Source organism: Melospiza melodia, chromosome 3 (genome assembly GCF_035770615.1).
Source record: "Melospiza melodia melodia isolate bMelMel2 chromosome 3, bMelMel2.pri, whole genome shotgun sequence".
NCBI classification, from domain to species: Eukaryota; Metazoa; Chordata; class Aves; order Passeriformes; family Passerellidae; genus Melospiza; species Melospiza melodia.
This window is the reverse complement of record NC_086196.1, coordinates 71,699,560-71,713,346: the sequence shown is the minus strand read 5'-3', so window position 1 is coordinate 71,713,346 and position 13,787 is coordinate 71,699,560.

Here is a 13,787-nt window from a genome sequence, read left to right as displayed (position 1 = left end):
TCAAAAATCATGTGATGGTGCTGGCACGCTTACAGTCTTGTTAGGTGTTTACCCTATGGTTTTTACAAAGTTGGATCACTGCCTTTTCTCAACAAATTACATCTGTGTTTTATCTTTCTATTGAAGGAGCGCTGGACAGGTGTGTTCATGTTTCATTTCCCATTTAGGACATAATTTGATGACAGCAGAAGGCTCACTGCTGTTGAAGGAGACCATCCTGGTCCCAGTCAGAGTTTTGTTGCCTTAGGCCAACTCTGGGTTGACAGATCCCTGAGTGAGCCAGCTCTGCTGATTGTGCAATCAGAAATCTTCCACCTTGCCAAGTTAGATGTTTATTGGTGTTATGGTCAGACTCTGTAGGGTGTAGGGGAGAGTGGGATCACATGCCCAGGAGAAAGTGAAAACTTTTATTTCATTGCTACAAGTGGCTACCTTGGCTTAATGATTAATATGGCATCCTTAATACAATCCTTCAGCTTAGCTATAACTGATGTATTTGAATAAATTGGGTGAAACATGATCATCACTGCAGAGAAGCAGTTTCCTGCACTCAGGCTTTTACCCAAGCTTGGTGCTATTGCTGGAAGACAGCTTCTAACCTGTTTTCACATTGACTAATCCTGATGGGCACTGCAAGAGGCACAGAAAGGCTAAAAATTTATATTTCAGTATAGATTTTGCCCTTGGCCATGTAATCCACTACATTAGAAAGTCCTTCTACAGAACCCAAAGAGTGAAAATTCTGAATAGTTTCAAAACAGGAGTAAAAAGACAGAGTGTTACCTGAACCTTCTTCACTAACTAGTTCACCTGCAGCATAGATGCATAGCAAAATAATACACTGGAGTATCATCCCATGATGTCAAGATCATGTGAAAAAGCAGAAACTGAATAGCTGGGCACAGAAGTGTAACATAAGAAAAGGGATAGCCATTATTCACAAAGAAAAATGAGAATATGGAAGCTGATACACCTAGGAATTTTTGCAGAAGGTAGGCATGATCCCAGAGCAGGCACATGCATGACTGGAAGAGGGAATTTTTATTTTAAGGCAAATTTTGCTGCTTGTTTTATTGCTCTGCTTTCAAGTAACAGTAGCTTGCAGAGTTGGGCAGTTTGAAAAGGAAGGTCCAACTTCCACAACAAAAACCCAAGAAAACCAAACTATCTTGGAAAGAGTAGCAGTGTTGGAAGGCATGCTTAAAAGGGATTATACTGAAAAAAAATTACTAGAAAGACTACTTTATTTTTTTTTTGTCCTGACATGCTTGTAGAGGGAATCTGTACCTGCTTGAAGACAAACTGAGGGATTTTTTTTCTCCCACCCTTCACAAAAGGATAGTGCAAAGGCAACAATGTGAGTGTCATCTCCCCAGTGATAGCTTCTAAAACCTTTACTTCTTGGTACATGGCTCTGCTTCCCAGTGGCTTAATAGCATTTTAGTAACATGTGGGTGAAGTGAAATGGTGGTATTTTACATGTTCTCCATTTGTCTTTGTAAGGATGCCCAAGAGCAGGTAATCGGATCTTTTTTCTTTGATCTACTACAATTTCTACTAGAAACATTTCTGTGGTGGTCCTCTGAGGCAGCACTTTTGTCTAGATTATAAAATGTAAATGCTCTATATGGTACTGCTTTTGGGTTATCAGGACAATACTTCTAAAGTTTTATCTCATCTCACAGGTTCGGTGCTGCAAGCACCAAGTGAGGTGCAGAGCACCCCTTACACTGTTACAGATTTCACGTGCTGAGGCATGCAGGCATCTTAAACACTGAAATGAGGTCTGGCCTACAAAAGCTCTGAGGGTGCATGCTCTGAGTGTCCATACATCAGCATGAAACCACCAACAGGAACTCAACAGTTACCAGGAGTCAGACTGGCCAGGCATAAAGAAAACAAACCAAAACAGAACCCACCACCAAAACCTACTAAAAGAACCCCAATAAGCCACAAAACCAAATCCCAACATTTTGTACTGACCTGCCCAGAAGCATCAGGAGCAGGCTGCTTCCCAAGGGCTGATGACACCAGAGGCAATGGTAGCAGAGAGAGAAAAGCTCAGGCTTTCTTAGCCCCACAGCACCTGAACAAGAGGAGCAGATTGGGTCCAACAGCAACAACCAGGGTCAGCCAACAGCCCAGGTGGGCTGGTGGTTACAAGGGGACACAGCAAGCCCATGTTCCGCTGAGGGAGAGGGCAGGCACCCACTGCCTGAGAGGCTGCTCAGGGCACTGGTGATGTGCTCGTGGCCCTGGCACAAACACCTGCCCTGATCTGTTTGTGGTGTCTTGTGTCAAACCGAGGTGTTAAACTGTGTGGATGCCAGTGGTGAGAAGGACACTGGTGCATGCCTGCTCTGGCACAGGAAACATGGGAAGAGCAGGGAGTAGTAGACTTCTTCTCCCAGCGACATCTCAGCTGAGTCTGTAAGCGGAGTAACTTGTAGATTGTCCTAATTTACATCTAGATAGGAACGAAGGCGTTTGAAAATTAAAAGGGAATAACCACAATCCTGATGGCCTCCCAGTTTTCCTTTCTCAAATAGACTTTGGCAAAGGAAATAATCTGTCCTTCCTGCTTCTAAAGGGCAGGTTTAAAAAGGCTCCAGCTTTGTCACAAATTGAATAGATGTTGAGGACAGACTGTTTTTTCCAGCAGAGAAATCTTTCAAAGACTTGGAAACAAGGCAGTACAGTTTAAAAGATATCACTTCTCAGTTCTTCATTGGGTTTGCTCTTGTTTTTTCTCCTTCATTTTTATGCCCATGAAAAGTGCTAGGTTGACAGACTTGGAGATGAACTTCCCTCTTTATCCAGCTGTCCTGACAATGTGCCTCTTCCCTGAGGGACCACTTTTAAGGGGACTGGATGGTAGGCTGACTCCTACATTATGCGTCTCTGCCAGTAACTAACTGCCTGTGAGGAGATGACCTACTTCTGGCTGTGAAGGTGATGAGATTTTGGCAGGCCAAACTTCTGGCCACAAAAAATTTGAGCTTTAATAATTACCTTAATGTGTAGATGAGGTTCTTTTTTTGGTTTAAGTATAGAGAGAAATCTATATGCACACAGATATAAAACACACATATATATATATTCTTAAATGCCATGTACTTGCTTTGCCTTATAGTGCTATTTGCTCTGTGGGCACAGCCCATGGAATTATTATCTTTACAGCTATTTGCAGTCATGACACTGCTATTACCATGCAGGAATGGAAAAGTATTATCTTTTTTTGGTGTCAGTTTTCATTAAATTGCTTACATTTTTATACCAAATAAAGAGTGGAGACTGTCAGCCACTTCACGCTTTTTTTATCATTGCTAGGTGAACATGAGGGGTTTTTTAAAGATACTGAACTGTGAAAAAAATTATTTTTAAAAGGATAAACAATTTCTGTATAAAATACAGTACATTAATCCTGCTGCAGCAGCTTAATGTAACTACCTGAATTTGATCATTTCTTTAAATCCTGAAATCAGTTGGTTCTCAGTTACTTTTCAATGACATTTAACAGTTAGACTTAAAAATACAGAAGAATGCATTATAAGTTTTATCCAAAATGATTATGGCAGTCATTTGAATAAAATACAGATTTTGCAAGCTGTAAAGCATATCATTATACTATATACTGGTCTAACTAAGGTTTGGTTCACAAACTACAGTGCTCTAACCAAGTCATTAAATCTATCTAAAAGGGCCTCATTTGAGAAGCAATAAAATTTTTAATCATTTTATTATTAAAAGAGTGTTTAATATGTAGCTAATTAAATGCCAAAGGCAGGTTATCTGAGTTTAACCTTCAAAAAGAAAATGATGTATCAAAGTCTGCCTCTGGCATCATGGGATAGAAATGTCATCCTCATAATCATTGCGTGACAACTAGCTGGTGGCCTTTTCTAGAGCTATAGTTAAATTACCTGATTAAATTAATAGCCATTTAGATGTTTTAGGAACTGCACAGACCTATACTAAATGAAAATTAGGTCCATTACATTTTCTGAGTGGGCTAGATAGACCCTAAAATAAAACACGTATGCCATTGTCCACATTACTTAGATTAAGCAATTAAAAGCCCTTTCTTAAAAGCTACTAATTTCCCATAGTGTGCCAAGAAGTAGGTTTACACTAATGATCAGAGAGGAAGCTTTTCCTCTGCTTTCCCCCACCTTCCTTGTTTATTTTAGTATTTAAAAAATAACTTTCAAATGTGCAAACGCTTCTGGTTTTTGTGTTGACTCCTCCTGAAGCCTGACCTTCTGGAGAGCAGCAAGGGAGGTGGTTAAGTGTTCAGAACCCAGTCCCACAGAAATCCTGGTGGTCTTCTCTCTTCAGCTTGGCATTCTTCAGCTCTGGGCTTTGTCTCCATGACAAGAGAAGGCCTGGATGGGCACAGGTGTGTGAAATGGCAGGTAGAGAGCAAAGGGCAAAATACTTGCTCTGCCACACAGAGCTTTCAGCTACAGGAGAGGGACTTCTAGGACTCCAGTAAGGATATTTTCCTTGTCTTGGTAGTCTGATTGCAGAGAGAGAAGAGAATTCTGCCGATGGTGTTCAGATTCTGCATGTTGTGTTCAGTGAAGCTGGAGGCACTCACATTTCCTTTTGACCCCTGTCTCCAAAATTAACATTGTTTGTTGTCCATCAGATTTCCATGTCCCCTTCCCAATCAGGCAGATTCCAACCACATTTACTCCTAAATGCCAGGTATGTGTTCCCCATACATGATTGTCCAAGTACATAATGCTATCTAAGTGCTTAAAGCAGATAGAACCATGCTAAAATTTTGATTTAGATACTAATTTTATGGATGTTTATCCTTTAATCCAGATGTTGATATTGTTGTACAGCTCTCATTCAGCAAAATGCTCCATAGGAGCAGTGCTTTAAATACATGGAATCTCACTGTGTCCAGCAGGACTGTATATGCATATTTGAGTTGGTATGTACACACTTTTAAAGTATTTTTCAGTGATACTAGATTTCCAAAAACAAAGAAATCTGTTCCAAACCAGGGTGTCACTGAGTGGAGCTGTGTGTTTAGTAGATCAAGTTTGACTGTAAGTCAAAAGTGTTCTTCAACTTGGTCTTTCTTAGCATGTGAGATAAAAATGTTTTACATATTAGGCTTTGAAGTGAGGCAGTTTTAACTGGATTAGTAAATTTAACTGCGAAGGATGATTTAAAAAATCCAAACTGCTTTCTATTTTATTAGTTAACTCCAGCAGTGTTTTCAGAGTTAGTGAAATGAAACATGAGACAATCTTATGGAAAAGTAGATATTGTAGAAGCTATGGTTTAATAAAAAATAGTTTAGCATTTCATTTTTCTTTAACAATTCAAAAGGCATCAACACAATATTTATAATAATTTTTACAGTTTTAAATAATTCTTGTGTTTTTTTCTGTAGTTTTCATTTTTTAATTCTACTATGTAAGCAACAAGTTTTACCAGTGAGGTGTCAATAATATAAAGCAGCAATTCCTACAGAAATGTTTAAAATTTGTGATCAATTACATATTATCAGGTTGTTAGATGCTGATGATATTAATAGTTTTACAAAATACCAGTACCAGGTTTATTTGGCATTTAAGCTTGAATGAAGTTTAGGTAGCTTCCAGGGGAGTAGACTGCTTGGGGACAGTGGCATATCTTCTGACTGTTGGAGGGCAAGGACCCCAAGGTCTGGTCTGGCCAAGAAGTGGACTCCTGGTGGGCTGAATCATATTAGGTCTGTAGGCAGCTAAAAACAATCTAATTAGAGGCACTTTCAGTATTTACAAAAAGTGTCTTTTTGTATCTATCCCCCAAAACCAGAACAGCCCCCAAAACCAATAATTTTTGCATAAGTGAATTTGGCTTGGCACACAATCACTGCTATTTTGAAGGCTACAGGAACTGTCACTCACAGTAGGTGTGGATGACTCTTGGAAGAGAAAGGCATAGGATAAGGAACATACTTGGGTTGAGAGTGGATCTGTAGAACAAAGAGTGAATCTTTACCTCATGTCAAATTGTAACCCATGTTTCCATTTGTTTTGCACCAGAAGTTCCCTGCTGTTACTGACTTTGTTGTTCGTCTTGTGTGAGTATCAATGTGTGTGTGTTCAGTGACTAACATGACCTACACCCTTTGGATTATCTTCAGGAGCTCTTGAAGTAGAAGAAAAATAGTTAATAGGGATGATTGAACAGTGATCAAATAAAGGGTGAGCTCAGCCAAAGAAAGTGAGCTCCTTGGAGTCCCCCTGCCCACCTCTGGAGTCACTGCTGGTGGTGCCTCAGTGTTTGGCTCTGAGCAAGGACGCGTATCCTTCTTCAGTACTTGCAGCAAACCCCTCCTCTCTCAGCACAGCTGCTGGCTCTCCTCACAGAAATTTAAAAATCAACATATTGAAAGGGGTGCTAAATAACATCTGATTTTAACAAGCCTTTTCATTTCATGATGATACCTACGTGCTTTGCAGCACTTCCCCACCAAAAAAGAAAAGAAGGTGTTTGTTTTGTCAGCACAGCCATGCCCAGCTCCCTGGTGGAGCATCCTGAGGAGCCAGCTGAGAATAGAGGTGCAATGTGTGCCTAAACTGGCTGGATTAGGCACTCAGGCCATGCTTTTAAGTGGGAAACATGGAATTCATAGAGCTAGGATTTGGCAGCAGTGCTGCCCCTGTCTGATCTGTTGGCTCATCCAATGTTTTATGTCTTGGAGAAGCCAGAGCTGCTGGATAGGGTGGCAATATCAGAAATAGTTTCAGTTTTTAGCTTTCAGAAACCTGGTAGGTGAATTAGAGGTTTTTCCCATACTGAGCAGTGGATTTATGCTGATAACCTATATATTAGCATCTGCATAAATGTTTCTCTGTGGTGTGTAGGGAGGTGAGAACCACTGAACCACTCTGATGTTGCTCCAGGATGTGTGTCTTGAAACACCAGCAGTGAGTTGTGCTAGGCCCTAGAGGACCTGAGGTTTTGTGATGAAGATTTGTTGTACAGATTTATTGTACTGGAACTATAATAAAATAGCAATTTTACAATTGTAAGATATCTTTTGTCTGGAGAGCCCAAAATGTTTATGGAATATTGGAGCACTAATTTTAACGGAATTTAAATATTACCCTTGTTTTAGTGCCTTTCATATTACTGCTAATGTGTGGGCTAAGGCATAGAAGCAAATTACCTTTATAATAAAGTTTTGAGTCATTTCTAAACCAAATTATTTAGTGGAAGCCCAGACACCACAGGCTATACAGACAGAATCATAGAATGGTCTGGGTTGGGAGGGACTTCAACAACATCTAGTTCCAAGCCTGCTGCCATGGGCAGGGACACCTTCCACTAGACCAGGTTGCTTAGAGCTCCATCCAGCCTGGCCTTGGACAATTCCAGGCATGGGGCATCCACAGCTTCTCTGGGCAACTTTTTCCAATTTTCACTGCCCTCCCAGTAAAGAATTTCCTCTGTATATCTAAGCTAAGTTTCCTATCTCTGTTTGAAGCCCTTCCCTCTATAGTTGAAGAGTCCCTCTCCACTTCCTTGTGGCCCCTTCACATACTGGAAGGTTGCTATGAGGTTTCCACACAATCTTCTTTTCTCCAGTCTGAGCAGCCCCAGCTTTCTCAGCCTGTCTCTGTAGGGGAGGTACTCCAGTGTCTCAGAGTAAATAAAGACAAGAGCCTTCCCTGGGGCTCTTCACATTCAACATAGGACTGATGCTTTTTTCCATGAAGGAAATTAATTTCTTAAAGGCACCAGACAAAGGGTGAGGAATACAAACCAGTAATGAAGATATAGAGGTGCTTTTTCTAGGGGAGAAATCTATTAAAGAAACCCAAAGATTGTAAAAACTATTACAGCTCCCAGCTGGAGAAAATGCCATTGTAAAGAAGTTCTAGCAGTGCAATTGCTTCAGAAATACATATTTTAGGTGATTTTTCTGTGTTAGTAGCTGGCTGACATTTTCCAAATGTTACATCCCTGACTTTAAATCTTTCCTTAAAGTCTCTGCCTTGTGGGGGCAGGGCTCCACCAAACCAAAATTATACTGGTGGTACCAGGCTGAAATTTAGAAGTCTTTACTGAAGCATCCCTTTGAGAACAGCTGAATATCTGTTCAGGAGGTCCTTTTTCAAGTGAGACAGACTCTTTCCAAGTCAGACTTTTTGCAAAGAGCTTTCCCACATCCTTTTCAAGAAATCTGCATGTCTTTCCAGTTCACAGCTGCTTTGTGAGGAAGGGAAATGAAAGAAGGTGAGCACAATTTGAGCCTGTATAAAACTGGTTACTAGGCTTTGTCTAGAGCAGCTCCCACTGCCTTCAGTAGAAGTTGAGCTTAAGAATGACAGCAGTAATTCAAATAAAGTTCTTCCAAAGTTTCTGTCTTTGGTTAAGAATCATACCCCTGTAGTACACTAAGTCTTGCCATTCCATTGGCTTCATTGCAGCAGCTCAGGATGAGCAAGGATAACAGAATTGACCACCAAATCATGCTTCTGGTGAGGAAAATGTGCTTTAAGCTCTAAAATATTATCAGTAAACACAAATCAATGTGGTTTTATGGCTATATAATGATTTCAATAATGGGATATTGGATTTGATAAGCAATGCAAGCTGTCACAGCTGATGAGTTAAATACTAGAAAAAAATGCTCATGGAAAAAGAACAGTGGCAGACCTATTAAAAAACAAATTTTGAAGAAGACTGGAAAGGCAAAGGGTGCAATTTAATGTTTATAATATGATTGGAGGTTAGTATCAGCAGGGTGCTGAAAATGCTGAAATAAAAATGTAAGTAATTTTTCAGTGTAATTACTGTGATTTTGCCACAGCATCTCATTCTCAAAGCCCAATCATTGTTAAAACAGGCTTGCCTTTTCAGTGGGAAATGAAAAGCACTAGTCCAAACTTCCAGATATAACTGATTTTCCTTCTATTATGAGAGGAAAACAATAAAGAAAAATCATATACACACAGTTTACATATTTGTATTTGCTTATTTCTTCCATCCAGGTGGTTAATTGTGGATTTACAGTATTACAGCAGAGATCCAAATTTCTCCATGACCTAAGAACAGGATTGTTTGGATGCTGAGAGCTAACTAACTCCTCCTTTTAAGTTCAGCGAGCAAGAAGGGGTTTGCCTGTGTGGTCTGGGCTGAGTGAACACCAGCCCAGCCACATCCCACTGCCCAGGTGGTCTGGGCTGAGTTCACACAAATGTGAGGGCGTGGGATCTTCCCAAAGGGCTGGGAGCTGGCAGCTGCCCGTGCTGGGAGCTCTGCCCATGTCGGAGATGGAGGCATGGATCTGTTTTTCCCAGCTGATGCAGCTTTTTGGTGAACTGTCATTGCACATTAGAGGGGGCCATACAGGAGCAGAGCACCTGGAGGTGTCACTGAAAGGTGGGCTCTGCCACCTGGCTACTGTTCCTGGGTTGTGGGGTTTTCTTCAGAATGCTGGAAGTAGGCACTTTCACTATGTGACAGAAACAAGGATACTTCTTTCCCCACTATAATATTTGAGTATTGAATATAAAACCTCCAGGCTTCTGAATTTCCTTTTTACCTTCTTTTTTTATTTTTTTTTTTTTTTTTTTTTTTTTTTTTTTGAGGGTTTTTAAACCTTCTAGTTTTCTTTGCTGAATCAACTTAGGTAGTCCACAAGTACAGCCAAAAAGGGTCTGGAGCTGTTAAGTTTATTTCCAGCCTTTACACTGTTTACAGCTATGTGGGCCTTTGGGGTGAACCCAGTAAATGTGTTGACCCAGCACTGAAGACCAAGCATGGATTCAAGCAAAACATGCCACAAATAACTGGCCTTGTGTTTAGACCTATTCTAAATGGAGTCAGTATTTTTTTCTCTTATAGTTAGCCCAGTATTTTCCAGTCTTCCATAAAAGGCTTATTTTGATTTTTGGCATGAAGTTTGGGGGGAGTTTTTGGAAGGCAGTGTTGTTTGCTTTCATTTGAAACTGTCAACATCTCATAAATTTCACTATGTGGGATAAGCTACCTATCTCTTTGCTAATGCAGAATATTGCTTTGTTTGAATCTGGTTTTAGGTTGGGGGTTTTTGTTGTGTTGATTTTATTTTATTTTTTTTAAAAGCTGTGTAATTTTTTTTAAACATGGCATTTGCTGGTTGCCTGCACTTCTCCTTTAAATACTAGCTGGGAGATACAAACGTGCATTACCTTCCCCATTTCTGAACAGTATATTTATCATTTTTATTATTTATGTTTCTGGCTTGCAGTGTAGATGCAAATGTATTAAATGCTGTTAAGACCTGTGTGCTTTAGCATCTGTGGAATATCATCACACTTCCAAGGCTAAGCCTGCAGCTAAAGTGTTTAAGAATTTATATGGCCATTCTTTTTCTCTCTCTGTGGCATTAGAGGGAGGGGAAAAAAAAAGCAATAATGAAATGCATAACCTACATCCACAGAAAATATAACTGGTCTATTTATGATTATGATTCACAGTTTGGTCACTAGAAATATACTACAGTTCTGCAGGTTTATGCCTTCAGTGGTTATTTGTTAATGGCAACTCCTGCACACATTTTCCTGCAAGTCTTTTGGATTTCAAGAGAAAATGTGTCCTTCAAACAAGTAGTTTCTTTGAGGGATCTTTCTATAAGTGGTTTCCACTGTGTATTGACTACTCATAATATTTTCTGTTATCATCTTGTCAGGGTTCAATTCATTACTCCATTCATTATTCAATTTGTTGGGCCATGAGCATCTGAATAATTGAAAACTGCAGAAGTATTATAAATTATAGTGTCGCCATGAAATCCCAGTTTTAGGGTTTATGGCTTGACTTTAAGAAATCACTCTCTGTTGAAAGTTGGCATATGAGGTCTCATCTTTAAAGCAGAATCTTATCAGTGTGATGGTTTTTAATATCTCTATCACTGCACACTTAAGAACTCTGGTTGCCTGTGTGCATTAAGTTATGGACTTTTTTAACAGTTTATCTGTTTTTTAATTACTATTGCCATCTCAGTGATGTGGGCTAGGGACAGATAAAGAAATTAATTTATTTTGAGGTTAATAAGCAATTTCCAGTTGTTAATTAAAAATCTTTTTTTTTCCTCCTTTCACAAAGTAGAGTTAATATAGGTCCCTATACAAAAGACAAAATATTTTTGTAGTGTTTTGCTGGTTAAAGCTATTCCTATACAGAAAGATAAACTGACATTTAGCTGTTATTTTACCAAAGTACAGTATGTTTTAAATGTATTTTTTTTAAATTTTATTCTTAGCTCTGGTGTTTTGATTTGGAGTACTATTATATTTCTACTCTCTGGATAAATTGTATCAAATGGCATATTTTTTTAAGGCAACAACTATTTCATTCTAAAAATATTAATACCTCATAGACTACATTCTTCTCTTGATTATGTTGCTGAAAGATCAGCAGAATTGTCCCAGGGTAGCCTGCACTTCTTGTTTTGAAATTTTAAACATTGCCTGTTTTTAAGTTATAGACCAAATTTGGGGAGATATGCCAGAATAAGTGCATCTGTCATTAAGGCTGCAAAACTAATTTTTGTTTATTTTGGTGCTGGTTGTGTGTAGCCTCATATGCTTTCTCATCAGTAAATGTCAGGATCATCTGATTTTGCTACTGTAATAGAGGAAAGCTTTTAGTCATGCTCTTGGGTCAGCCAAAAAATAGAAAGAGAGATGCAGAGATGAAGTCTCCAGTATCAGCACTCCCATTCCCATGTCATCCATGTTCTGGGGCTTGGCACAGCCCTTAGCAGAAGGCAAGAGAAGGATGTTTTCCTGTACAGTGGTCCAGGACTCCCTGTCAGCTCTCAGAGTTTGATCCAGCAATCCAAACCTGGGTCTGTGGCATCCTTTGAGGAACCTTGGCTGTCCTGTGCTCCTACAGGTTTGTCCAACAGGGTACAAGGCTCCTTAAATCCTGAGGGATACCAGCCCTCTCTGTGCAGGCGCCTCAGGTCCCTTACAACCCATTCCTGAGCCAAGATCCAAAGGGATCCAGCCTTGCCAGCTGCATGCCCTGTGAAGCATCCCTCATACCCTGCCCTGCTTTTCACCATTTCTTGTTTCACTGAGCTCTGGCTCTTCTGTGCTTTGCCGTGCTTGAGGGCTGCTGCAGAGCGACGCCTCGCTAGAGCTGGAGGTGATTTCCTACAGAAAAATAACTCACCCAGAGGAGGCAAAAATGGAATTCCATAACAATCTTTAGAATCTGACCATCTCCCCCAAGCTGGAATGAAAAACCCCACTCTTGAGTCTTCTCAGTGACACCATGCAGCAAGTGGCCCCAGGTGGCTGTGGCTGCCGGGGATGTTCAGCTCATCTGTCCCAGAGCTCTCTGAGCAGGGTGCACAGGGGTGGCTCTGTGGGAAGCACAGCCCTCCCAGCACAGCTGGCCACTGTGTGGCCTTCACAGCTGGGATGGTGCTGCAGCTGCAGGGAGGCTGAGAGCCAAGAAATGCAGGGTCTCTCCTGGAAGCAGGGAAATCATTTGGGATCTCAGTGAGGTTTGGGAGAGTTTTATTTGTGGTCCAAATCCAAGCATGCCCTTACCACTTCCATAATTTGGATTGTTTGTATAAATTACCTTGTGGGGCTAAGCCTTTGTACTAGGCAGGAATGAGTAATTTCATTGCCTAAGAAAAGGGCTAGAAAGTATGTTTACTATATTCTTATTTCCTACGAGCATCTAGAGCTCCTTCTCCATTCTGCAGGAAGTGAACACAGGCAAAATTCGTCCCTTTGTGAGTTAAAATCTGCAGCTATTACCACAGCTACTCAAAACTTGGATAAGTTTTTTTGCCAGATTGAGGAAAACAACATCTGGGTTGTGGAAGAGCTGGAAACAGTAGCTCAGTGTTAGTGTTAAGGTGCCAAGTAGTCTTAATATGTGTGTTGTGCACGTGCCCACAGGGCTGCCAGCAGCCCGACCTTAGTGCAGCTGAGGCCAGCTGGAGTTTTGCTCACAGCATTGTCAGATCCAGGGATTCACTCCTGTATCCTCTACCATGAATCACTGGAAGAGTAAGGATCAAAAAGTGTCTTCAAGGCTAGTTGAGATGCTAAAGGCTACCACAAAGAGAGCTGATGCCCATGGTTTCTTATGGACAGGTGCAAAAAGGCCAAGTAAAGGTGTAATGGTCAGACCACATGGAAAACTCACCACATTCTATGCTGTGCTCATGCATAACTAAATCCCTAAACACATGTGTAGTTATTCAGCCAATTTATGCACATTAATTTCAGTGAAAGTGAAAGAGGAGAAAGTCTTGAACCCTTTAGAATCATATATCTCTGTAGAAACCACATGTCTTGTGGTAGAAAAAGGGCAGATTTGTTTCTACCTTCCTCTGAAACCCTGATGATCATCTTAATGGCATTTTGTTTGGATATGCTGTAGACAGGCCCAAAAAGTCCAGGAAACATTATCAATACTGTGCATTTTGGAGAAATATTAAAAAAAAAAGAAAAAAAGCAAGAAGTAGATGGGGGACACAAAGACACATGGTATCAGTCTGGTTCCCAAATTCATCTGTTCCATTATTCCTGTTACGTGGGGATGGTGACACAGCGGTGTAAAGGTGTTCCTGCATAGCCAAACCCCAGAGGCTGGTTCCTGATGATGCTCCTTAGGTCAAATAACCAGAAAGAAGGGGAGAAGCATCATTTTGGGTGGGGTGGGAAGAACCATTTGGGCACATGATATTGCCCACATTAGGAGAGGGATCAGGACCTAGTTTGCCACTTGTGACCGTGGTGTGGGATCCGTGGGGTAAG